At 38.4% G+C, this 11346-nt stretch overlaps 1 long non-coding RNA gene across 1 annotated transcript in view; it reads right to left on the bottom strand.

Annotated features, from left to right (window-relative positions):
* Positions 1 to 11346, bottom strand: part of LOC136292307 (uncharacterized) — a 56766-nt gene that overhangs the window by 10643 nt on the left and 34777 nt on the right. The window contains exon 2 of the long non-coding RNA XR_010721880.1: positions 766 to 841. This is a non-coding gene — a long non-coding RNA (uncharacterized lncRNA). The remainder of the gene's footprint in view (positions 1 to 765; positions 842 to 11346) is intronic.

The following is an 11346-nucleotide window of genomic DNA, read 5'->3' as shown; positions in this document are numbered from 1 at the left end:
TTTTGCATTTAATGTTTTTTTGCTTTGCATATATAATGGCAAACCATAAAAGAACACTCATGAGGAAAGATATTTTTTGCCAAATATATTCCTCTGGGGTTGTGTTAGTTACAATATTCACTTTCTCATGCGGCTACAATTTGCCACTCTGTAGCCTTTCTGAAATCCCTAAATCATTGCATTTCTACAGCAGTAGTTAAATTCTTTCATACAAGATTCCTAGATATTCAGAGTCCCATTCAGTGATTTGGAAATTAGTTAAATGCGCCCTTCTCATGTCTTCTCATATGAACCCTCATCACAGAAATTACTGCCTTCACAACTCTGGTGGCTTTATAACCCTGTGAAATGATTATTGTTTTCTGAAGTGCTCAGAAAGCTCTTGCCGTTCAGCTCCGATTATGTAGAACAAAAATAAGAAAATGTCTCATACGATTCAAAGCTTCTTAACTCACATAATTTTTAAGTCTATCTCTTTTCCTGATGTGAATAGTAGGCTTATAAGCCAGCTAGGAATTTTTCTATGTTTGCAGCAAAGACTTGATCTCCATCAAAGCTGATTATCTAGGTTTAGTATCACCAGATAGGCTTATGGCAAAATGACATAATTCCCATTTAAATGGCTCATCCAAAAAGCTAAGTAAGTTCTAACGTTTCTCAATAAAAGCAACTTCCTAGCAAACATCCTGCTTGCTTTCCAAGAAGGAAATAAAATTGCAGAATACAGGATCTTGAAATGTTAAAGAGATAGAACTCTTGACTTACCGTAAGCAGTTATGATGCCAGTATATATTCTGTTGTGAATGCTGTAATGCCTGAACAATTGGCGTCCTCTTCAACTCTGAAATTATAATTTAAAAATTAACATTAAAAAAAGCCCTCTGACTGGTGGAACATTACAAATAAATCAGTAGCCTTCTTCTAAATTGTTTTTTTTTTGCCGCACATTTTGGCAAACAAGTTTGTAATGATTTTTTGCTATTTTACAAAAGATGGCAAATTGGAAAAAAGGATCCCTGAAACACTCTTGATGGATTACTCTCATACTGAGGAGTAGAAGAAAATGGATAGTTTGATATTAGTCCTTCCTGATTTCAAAATAGTTAAAAAACCTCTGAAAATGCTTCATTTTTCAGGCCACTTTGTATTTAAGTTTTGTTCTAAGAGGAGGTGAACCCTTGCAGGCTTTGTTTTTGTTTTGTTTTCCTACCTGTTAGATGAAATAGAAATTGTGCCTTACAGAGCCAGGTTCTGTCCAAGGACAGCCCTCTGAGCCGAGACAGACTTTTGTAACAGCATGTAGAGGAGCCTGTGATTGCACTTTTCTACCATCTAATCTAAGCCCTCATGGAGCTGGACGTTTGCTTAAATTTCAAGTTGCCTTGATGTTAAAGGCTTAACGTTACTCCAAAAGAATGCTACCTGAGCTGATTTTTAAAAGAGTAAATTTCTAAGTCCTTGAGTCTGCAAAAGAACTCTCAGGCATTTGTCCTGGTACTGCTCAAGGTTTTGCTGCATATAATGGGTGGTTATTAAAATCTGGCTTTTGGTTGACTTGATTAGCACGGGGTTGTATTTCTGCTAAATATGAGTGCAGAGCTTTCAGCATATACTGAGTGGACCATTGCAAAATTATTTTAGAGGTGAAACCTCTAGTAGAACCACAGCCATTGCCCATTTCTTAGGATTTTAATCTATTAAATCAAAAACAATTCCAATTTTTTTTTTTTTAATTTTTCTAGAGTCTTCAGACTTAATCTAGCATCAGCTAGTTTTTGCTAGAGCAGTCAAAGAAAACCAGTGAGTGCCTAATGCTCAGTACAAAAAATGGACTGAGCATGTTTGTCTGAATGGGCAATCATGGAAGTTCATATACTCTGAGTAGCATCAACAAACTCTGTCTGTACTTAAAAATGTGTGTTGGGTTGTTTAAGATACTGTGCTGTTGGACTAGCAAGTTTCTCCCATCTATGACAGATAAAATTACAGGTTAATCTCCAGAAACCAGATCAACAAGAATTTATTTAAGTAGTTAAGCATAAATTCTCACTCCTTAATGAGTATCAGATTAGCTTCAGTTTCTCTAATGGTAATTTCTGGTTCATACGAACAGAATACACTGGATATAGAAGAAAGAATAGGTCTTATATTTAAAACAAAGGGTTGGAAGTCTAGATTTGTGGCTGATTGAACTGTTACCTTAGGGTCATGCCTTGAACAGTTCACTTTGATGGGAGTTTCAAAAGACCTTGAATGAATCAGACACTACCCTAAATCCCATTGGAAAGTTAGGGATTAATTTTGTTAGGCTCCCCTCTTAACTCCAAGGATGTAGCTGTCTTTATTTCAATCAGGAGTAAAAAAGAAAAAAACAGAGGGGTCACCTTGAGTACAAGCTGCCAACTTATCACTGCTGCATCCCAGTTTGATATCAAATACCTAACTGGTATTTTTTTTTCCATACTTGAAACTTGTAGTTCAGAAAAAGGTTACATAACTTGATTTCACCTAGAAGGAATTTACAAACTTGAAAAATCAGGAACTGAGCTGTCCTGGTTACTCGAACATACATTAAGACTACCAAAAGTAGTACAGCATAATTTTTGTGACTCCAATTCCTCCCTTCTCAAACGATATCAGCTCTCTGTCTTTCCAGATGAAACCTCTGTTTTATGATGTCGTTTTTCAGTTCCTGTTCTCCCGACAAAGCAGGTTACCCTGACAGTCCCCATTTCAGGGCAGTTCCTGGGAACACTGCAATAAGGAGTACGTGCGTATGATGACTGCGCATTACCTCAGCTCAGCAGGTTGCCGGGCACTTAACATGGATGATTCCATTTCTTTGGTCTTTACGTTTTGTCTCATTCACGTGTTTTATTCAGTTTTAATCCTGCTTTTCTGTAAGATTTTCTTCCTTCTGATCTTTTCCTTACAGTCTTTGAAACCAAATGTATACTTAGTACCATTTGCATTCTGGTTGAACTTTCAAACCCAGGAATATTTTTGTGTTAGCAAACACCTCTTTCCTGATTCATCTGCTACATCCCTGACATATCTGGGCATGTCCTGTTATTGTCTGTTTGCAAAATTTTGGTACTTAAAACAGTTAATGTGCCTTTTGTATCTCAGACACACTAGGATTTTGCAAGCAAGTGTCTGTTGATTGCAAGAGCATATGAGCAAGTATGAGACTAATTTCCTGTTAAGAAGTCGCTACATTAAAAGGATATTTGCATAATCATAGGCCAAGATAATGTAGGGAAAACCCCTGAGATCATTCTGCTGCCAGGATTAAGCCAAGCCCAACATGTAATTTATTTGAATGCATGAAAGCTGCTTCTTATCGTTCACTTCTATCTTGAGTCTCCAAGCACTTTAGTTGGCAGCAGCAGGCTCTAACTCCTCCTGGGTAATTCATTATCCTCAACAACTTTTAAAAGGGTTATTTTAAGTTTAACTTAACAGTCCCTGCAACTTAATTAATACAATAAAAAAATTATTGCTTTTATGATTTCTGTCACGTGTTCAAAATCAAGCTGCAGCATCTTCTTGGGTCATCATTTTATTTGATGCCCTCGCCTTCAGGTTATGATAACTTCAGAAATATTGCATGCACCACAAAAGCAGGGATTCAGGACTACACCTATGAGAAACATAGGCAAAACCAATGAGATTTCTTAATGCAGGTACTTTTTTCAACTTGTATATAAATAAAGAAGTGTCCACATAGGAGTTTAGCAGAAGGGCCTCGAAAGAAACCACATTAGCAATGAAAACTCATGGCACCTACCAGTGCTGTTTCTGAACAGATTAATACTTAGGGCTTGAGGTTCCTGATTTCCATTTTAAATTCAGGTGTATGCTTGAAGTTTTACTTGGAGAATCTCATTGCCAAAGTAAAGAATTTGTCACACTTGCCACCTGGTACTTCCTCCAGGTAAACATGCTTAGAGGCTTATGGCTAGAGTGCTGTAGTGGTACCTGCAAGGTTTTGCTGGGGCGTTTTTTTGTTTGTTTTGGGGGGGTTTTTTGTGGTGTGGTGTTTTGTTTTTTTTTTGTGGTGGTGGGTTTTTTTGTTTGTTTTGGGTTTTTTATGATTTTTTTTTACTCTGCTTGGATGAGTAAGTTATTTGAACCCAGAAGTCCAATTGCCAGGAAAAAAAAAAAAAAGGCAGAAAAATCTCAAGGCTGCTGTCCTGCTTGGTTGCCACGGTTAAAACAAATGGGGATACAAAGAGATGTGTAGGTGTAGCAAGGGGGAAGCTGCTGTTTCTGAAAAGCAACCAAGGGAGGAGAACACATTCAGTAGCATTTCAGGGACAGCTCAGGCTACCAAGCCTTCAGCCATAGCACCAGAGGGGAGTAATGTTTCAAGTGAGGAAAGAGCAAACATTATGATATCAAATTATTTAATTGTAGTAAAGGCAAGAAGAGAGAATATAATTAGGTCTCAGACACCAAAATAAAAAAGCATCTAGTAGCAGTGGTAGCAACATTAGCAGATAAGCAAACAAATAGTATGATGACCACTGTCCATTTCAGTTTAAAGACTAACACTTTCACTCCACTAGAAAATTGTACCATGATTTACTATAGCTATGATTAAAACAGCAGACCTCTAGCGGCCTGAACATTTAAATATTATTAATAAAAGGGTTGTATACTAACCTACATTAAGATATCCTGTTTAAAACTTCTAGTCCTCAGTTAGGAAGACTATTATATACGAAAAAGAAGGTCTAGGCGTTTTAAGTAGGTCACAAAGCACAGATTCTTACTAAATTTTTGAAAAGGCAAAAGCAAAACTATCCAATACTGAAAAGTAGGAACTAATTCCACTCAAACCAGAAGGGACAAAGGCTGATTGAATAGACAATAAGTGTAACCTGAGTATAACCCTCGGTGTAACTTGAAACTCACATTGCACAAAATGAATTATCAAAGAAAACAAAATGACAATACATTGCAACCTGTTCCCATAGGGAGACAACGGACTGAAGACAGTAATTCCAGCTATATTAAATGTCTCTCCATAAAATATAGCCTATGTTTAACTCTAACTTGATAAAGGTTCCCAAGCTGAAACACTGAGAGCAAAGTTGTGGCATTGTGCCATATAGCAGCATTATGCAAGACATGAGCTTTTCCTTATCATCGTCCTGTGCATTTGGAAATCTATGCAGAAATTGATATGAAGAAATTTATCAGAAGGCTTAATCTCTGGGGGCGAAAAAAAAATCCCAAAACTACTTTTATTATTTCCTTTATTATTAATGATAGGCCACTCACAGCTTCACTTTCCAGAAATCCTCCAAAGCTCTGCAGGATTCCAATCTGCTTTACCCATTTTTACCAGTCTCTGATTTTTTTTCCCTCTTACCATATCCAGAATTGATCCTAACAACACAGGGGACAGTTCTACAAAGACTTCTTCAAAGAAGAAGTACCCACACATGAGAACTGCTTCAGCATGTAAGAAGGAGTACAGAATATTCGTACATGGTAAAAAAAAAAAAAATCCACCATGAGCACAAGATTCCCAAACAGAGGAATAGGGTGCAGATGAACAGGAAGGGTCATGCCAAAAGCCATAAGTAATTCGTGTTAAAACCCCAGAAATTAAAAATAATACAGCAGGGATCACTAAAGTGCTGTTATCCAGGAGAGGTTTAAGTCAGGATAGTTTCATAAATTGTATTTTTATACCTTGCCGTCTCTGCAATGAAAATGTACTTTTGGGTATAACTAATTAATTAGATGGACTAATTCAATCTATAAAGAAAATTATCACCATTTCCTATACCTTTTATATTGACTAGAAAGACTGAAATATTAAAAAGGTTAAGATCAGGCCAGAGATAATTTCACCAAGATGAAGAATAATGTAAGCAACTGAAGACTTCCTTGCAGAACTCTTGAACACCCTCCTTGAGGGGCTGAGCACAGACAGTGATTTCAGGAGCAGGAGATAAAACACTTCCTCAGGATTTGCAGATGTCATTGGGAATTAGCTTCTATAGCCCAAACAGGCTCTTGGGATTACCTAAAATATTTAGTCAATTCAGATTCAAGAGCACAAGAGCAGTATAAATCACAACATCCTTCTCCAAACTATAACTTCAACACTTGACTTCTTAGAGGAGCTCTAAATTCCTGTTGTGGTTTAATCCCAGACCAAGCCCCACACAGCCACTTCCTTACTCTTCCCTGGTGAGCTGGGGAAGAGAATCAGGAAGGGAAAAACATAAAATCCAAGCATTCAGATGAAGACAATCCAATAGGGAAAGAAAAAGCTACATGCACAAGTGAAGCAAACCAAGGAATTAATTCATCACTTCCCATGGGCAGTGTCGAGCTATCCCCAGGAAAGCAGGACTCCATCACAGAGAACGGTGACTTGAGAAGAAAAATCCCATCCATCTGAACGTATCCCTCCTCTTCCTTCTTTCCCCAGATTTTTGCACTGACCAGGACACCATATGGCATGGGATATGTCTTCAGTCATCTGGGGTCAGCTGTGCAGGCTGTGTCCCCTCCCGGCTCCTTGTGCACCCCCAGCCTCCTCACTGCTGGGGTGGGGCAAGGAGGCCTCAGTTCTATGGAACAATGCTGAGCAATAACAAAAAACACCCCTCCATCATCAGCAGTGTTTCCAGCACAAATCCAAAACATGTGGCCATACCAAGGACCATCAGGAAAATTAACTTTATCCCAGCCAAAACCAGCACAAAGAAAAAGTTGTGATTTCAAAGTTGGTTTCAAATCAATTCCTGTTCAGAGAGGTAATACCAGGAGTTTGACTCTTCTGTGATTTACCTAAGCTCTGTAAATGTTTTGTTCTCCCTTATGCATCTTTCAAGCATTTATAGCTTGAAAGTGCTATCCAGAAAAAGGAGGGTTTTGATACCTGTAATGAACTGCCTTGTAAAAATTTTGTATTCAAAAGCAGAAGAAAATTTACATTTTTAAAATGCAAGCTGCATGTGAAGTAAAATAAGAAACCAGTAGCACACGAGAGCAACAGTACGTCTTTAATCTTGAGCCATATCTGGGTATTAGACTGAACAGAGCAGAATAGCAGCCTCCTCCTATTTGAGAAATCTCAACCTAGAATCCATTCCTAAAGTGGATGACTAAGCACTGTCTTTGACTAGAATGTAACCAGGGATTTTTTTTTTCCCTGAGTAGAAGGAAGTACCAGTTCCATTAAGTTGTATCCAAGGCAGTTATTCAGAATTATGAAAACCTGGTACCCTTTCGTAATGAGGAGGTACAACCAAGTTTCTCCCATCTCAAGCCGAGAGCTAAAACTTTAGTTATTCTAAATTTGATGGGAGCACTCTCATTCCTTTTGTCTGAAAATGTTGTGAAATCATTCACTGGCTAAGAAAGAGACAGCAGTGAGTGCCTATGAAACCTCAAGCAACCAATAGGTATTTATATGGGACAGGGGAGTCTTCAGTTCTATTCTGTGTTCAGTCTATAGATAGGTGCTTGAATCTCTGTCCTACTTGTCAGGTTTTATTTTTTTAGCTTGAGCTAGAGGAAGATGAGTAAGGAGAAGGAAGCTGAAGCACTGTCACTCAGCAAAACTTTTGTCATGAGAGATGCAGAAATGAAGACCCTCCAGCAGCAGAAGGAATCACAGTGTACTCTGTACTGATGATTTTTGAGTTACTGTCATTTATCTAAAATTGAATTGTAAAAGCTTCTTTTCTGTGTCAGTTACGAAAAACATTTCATTCAGAGCCTGACCCAGATGTGCTCACACCCTCCAAAGACTTATCAAGATTTTGGTTACTGAAAGGGTTCAGGTTTAATGTACATGGTTGGTTATTCAAGGTTTTTAATTATTGTACACAGTTCCAGAAGAAATTTAGACCACAAGGAAAAGAACATATGGATTAGGTCTCTCTAATACAAATACTTAAGAAGCTTGAGAAAAGTCCTTGATCTTGAAATGGAGGTTTGAACAGGCAACTTTAGAATATGTCTAAAGAAATGAGCAATTACAGATTCCAGGCCACCCTTTTAACAAAAACCTCTTTTGCTTTCCATGTTTCTTATAATCTTCCTTTGGTACAATCATTCATCTCAGCAAATTCTTCATTTTTCAAATTAGTAACCTTTAATAAACACACCCCTGTGATTTGCATTGATAATCCTTTTCCCTAGAAGAGTGGGTGTTGCTGCAGGAACATGTCCAGAAGTTGCTCTCCAACCAGTTACTACTCAAAAAAACACTGTGCCAGTAGCTATTATGACTCAATAATAGATTGAAATCTCTTGTTATGTGTTAATATAGGATAACAACTCCCTTAGAATTTCCATTAATAATGAAGCATCTTAACAAAATACAGACAGAAAAACAGCTGCTGTGAACTTCTAGTAGATACTATTCCTGCAAGACCTCTATTACATTAGCACTCCAGACACTGAATCCCAATCTTCCAGACACCCAGGAAAGAAGATATCAGGCCCAATTCCAACTGCTGACATATGTAAAAATGAGTAAATGCACTTTCAAGATAATGCAGTAGCACAGGTATATGGTGCCTCTGTGAATGTGGCAATGTTACAGTGTTAAATGCTGCATTGTTCTGACTAGAAAGGGGTTAAGTTCACCAGAAATAAAAGGAGAAAAAGCCCCTTTGTGTGGTATGAAAGGACAGGAGTTTGTTATACCCGTGTAACAGCATCATTGTAACTGGTGGAGTCTTCTATTCTAAAAGAAGCTAATTAATACAGGTAAGTTGGTTTGGTGTGGTTTGTTTTTTTTTTTTTGGAATACAAGCATACATTTAGGATTTGAATAAACAACCTCTTATTCATACCCTCCTTTATTTTGATGGTGACCCTTATGTAGACTTGAACATGTTTTTTTCTGTTAACATGTAACCATAAAACCTAAAATCCACTGATTTGAGCCTATTCATTCAAAATTTCTTTTGAGAGAATAGACAAAAAAATGGTTCTTTCTTTAATTTTTAGAAAGCCTAAAGATCAAATTTTCTCTTATCAGCTAAATATTCATTTCCATATTAGAAACTTCAAATCTAATTATTAGATCTACTGCATATTTCATTTCCACTCCCATTAAATTAAACTGATTCTATCTTGCTCTCAAAACTAGAAGTTGAGGTTTGGAGAGTTAATGTCACCCAGAGTAAAATGACAATAGTCCTTTTGCTTTGTAAATGAGATAGAGCATAAATTTCACCATGTAACTCAAAAAACCTGTCCTCAACCAAATAATTTGCCTCACAAGAGGACAACAAAACTAAAAAGACTGTTTGATCTTCATTTATACATGTCAATCAAGTACCTCTCTTCTTCCTCCTTTTCCCCCAGTTGTGCACCCTTCCCTATTGCCCTACAGCAGTTCATGGGTAAAATTAAACAAGGGTACTCACCCTATTTTTTTCCATTTATTTTTAAATAAGTTACGATAAGAGTTGTCAGTAATGTTTAGAGAGTAACAGTGGGAGTAACATTTTCTTGCTGGGTGAGCTTGGGATTTTTTGTGCAAGCATTCCTCCAAAATGTCATTTTAAAATGTTTAAACACCAGTCAGTTACATGATACTGGAAAATAGCAAGCAGTGAACATGTTATCTTAAGTTAAACATACAAGTTACTGCCATTGCTGATAGAGTCACAGCATAGTTACTACTAAATAATTAATTTTAGTGGAAGTTTTTTTCCACAGCAACTATGCAATTAACTTGTGTGTCTAGTGTTTTTTCAAGATGGGTGTACTGTTCAACTTGCTTGAATTATGCAATACAGGTGTTCTGTATTTGATGAAACATCCTGTAACCTGAGATCATTGCTACTGAATGGGTGGAAGGGTATCCACTCAGCAAAGTGGCCAGGGTTAGTGCTGTTCGCTCTGGAAAAGTACAAAAGAGAGAAGAAAGTGTACACAGAGGGTGTGGTTAAAAAAAAAAAAAATAAAGCTGATAGCCTTGTATCAGTGGGACCCATGAGCAGTCTGGGTTTTCTGGATTTTCCCCAAGGCTTTTGATACTGTCCCTCTCAGTATCGTTCTGGACAAGTTGACCAGCTGTGGGTTGAGGAGTTACACAGTGTGCTGGGACAAGATCTGGCTGAAGGGCATGGCCCACAGGGGTGTAGTGAATGGGGCTTCATCTGCCTGGCAACCATTCACCAGCAGCATTCCTTGGGGTTCAGCTCTAGGATCAGTCTTGCTCCACGTTTGTATCCATGGTCTGGATGCAGGAGTTGAATGCATCGTTAGCAGGTTTGCTGACAGCACCAAACTGGGAGATGCTGTTGGCTGGTTTGAAAGACAAGAGGGCTCACAGAGGGGTCTGAATAGACTGGTGCATTAGCTACCATTAATGGGAGGAGATTTATCAAGTACAAATGCTGGTTTTCTGCACCTGGGATGGAGGAACACTGAGCACAAGTATAAATTGGGAGAAGATGGCTGGAGAGTAGCAGGGATCTGGAAGTGCTGCTTGGCAGCACCTCAGCAGAAGTCAGCAGTGTGCCCTGACAGCCCAGAGGTCAAATTCCAACCTGAGGTGCACCAAAAAGCATCGAAGATGGTCAAAAGAGGTGATCAGCCCACTTTATGCAGCTTTGGTACAGCCTCACTCTGCTCACTGTGAGCAGTTCTGGGGCCTACAATTTAAGAAGGATGTGAAAGTACTTGAATGTACCCAGAGAAGGGCAAAAAAGCTGATGAAAGGGCTGGAAGGAATGTCATATAGCAAGAAACTAAGTCTTTGGCTTGATCTATTGGGGAGAAAAGGAAGCTGAGCTGTGTTCCCCTTGGTCTTTACAACTTTTTAAGAAGGGAAAGTGAGAGGCAATTGCTGATCTCTTCTCTGGTATTGAGTGATAGGACAGAAGGGACAGGCTCAAAGCAGTGTCAGGGGAGAAAAACCCTTACTTGACATTGCAAAGCATTTCTTTACTGAGAGGATAGTCAAATATTGGAACAGGCTTTCTGAAGAGTTCGTTAGTGTCCCAAACCTGTCAGTATTTCAGAGGCATTTGGGATTTTCCCTAATAATGTAGGCACTTTCCCTAATAACAGATTTTTACTTCTGGTCAGCCGTGAAAGTGGTCAGGCAGTTAGACTAGATAATCATTTTCTGTCCCTTCCAACTGAAATCTTCTTTTCTATCCTAAAGATCTCAACCCCAAAAGCATCTGGTTTCCTTTCATGGGTTAGGTCAAGACACTAACTGGCCAGAGCCATATTTCCCTTATCTGCGAAAAGAGGATAAAATTCCTTTCTGCTATGCTTTGTAGATTGTGACCAGTATAATATGTCCTCATGGTAGAAGGTCAGTTGTGGTCAACTGAGGCAGCT

The sequence above is a fragment of the Chamaea fasciata genome, unplaced genomic scaffold (assembly GCF_029207755.1).
Source record: "Chamaea fasciata isolate MVZ Bird 193981 ecotype frontalis unplaced genomic scaffold, bChaFas1.0.hap1 SCAF_7, whole genome shotgun sequence".
Taxonomy (NCBI): Eukaryota; Metazoa; Chordata; class Aves; order Passeriformes; family Sylviidae; genus Chamaea; species Chamaea fasciata.
Note: the sequence above shows the minus strand (reverse complement) of the source record. Positions and strands in the feature narration are given on the sequence as shown.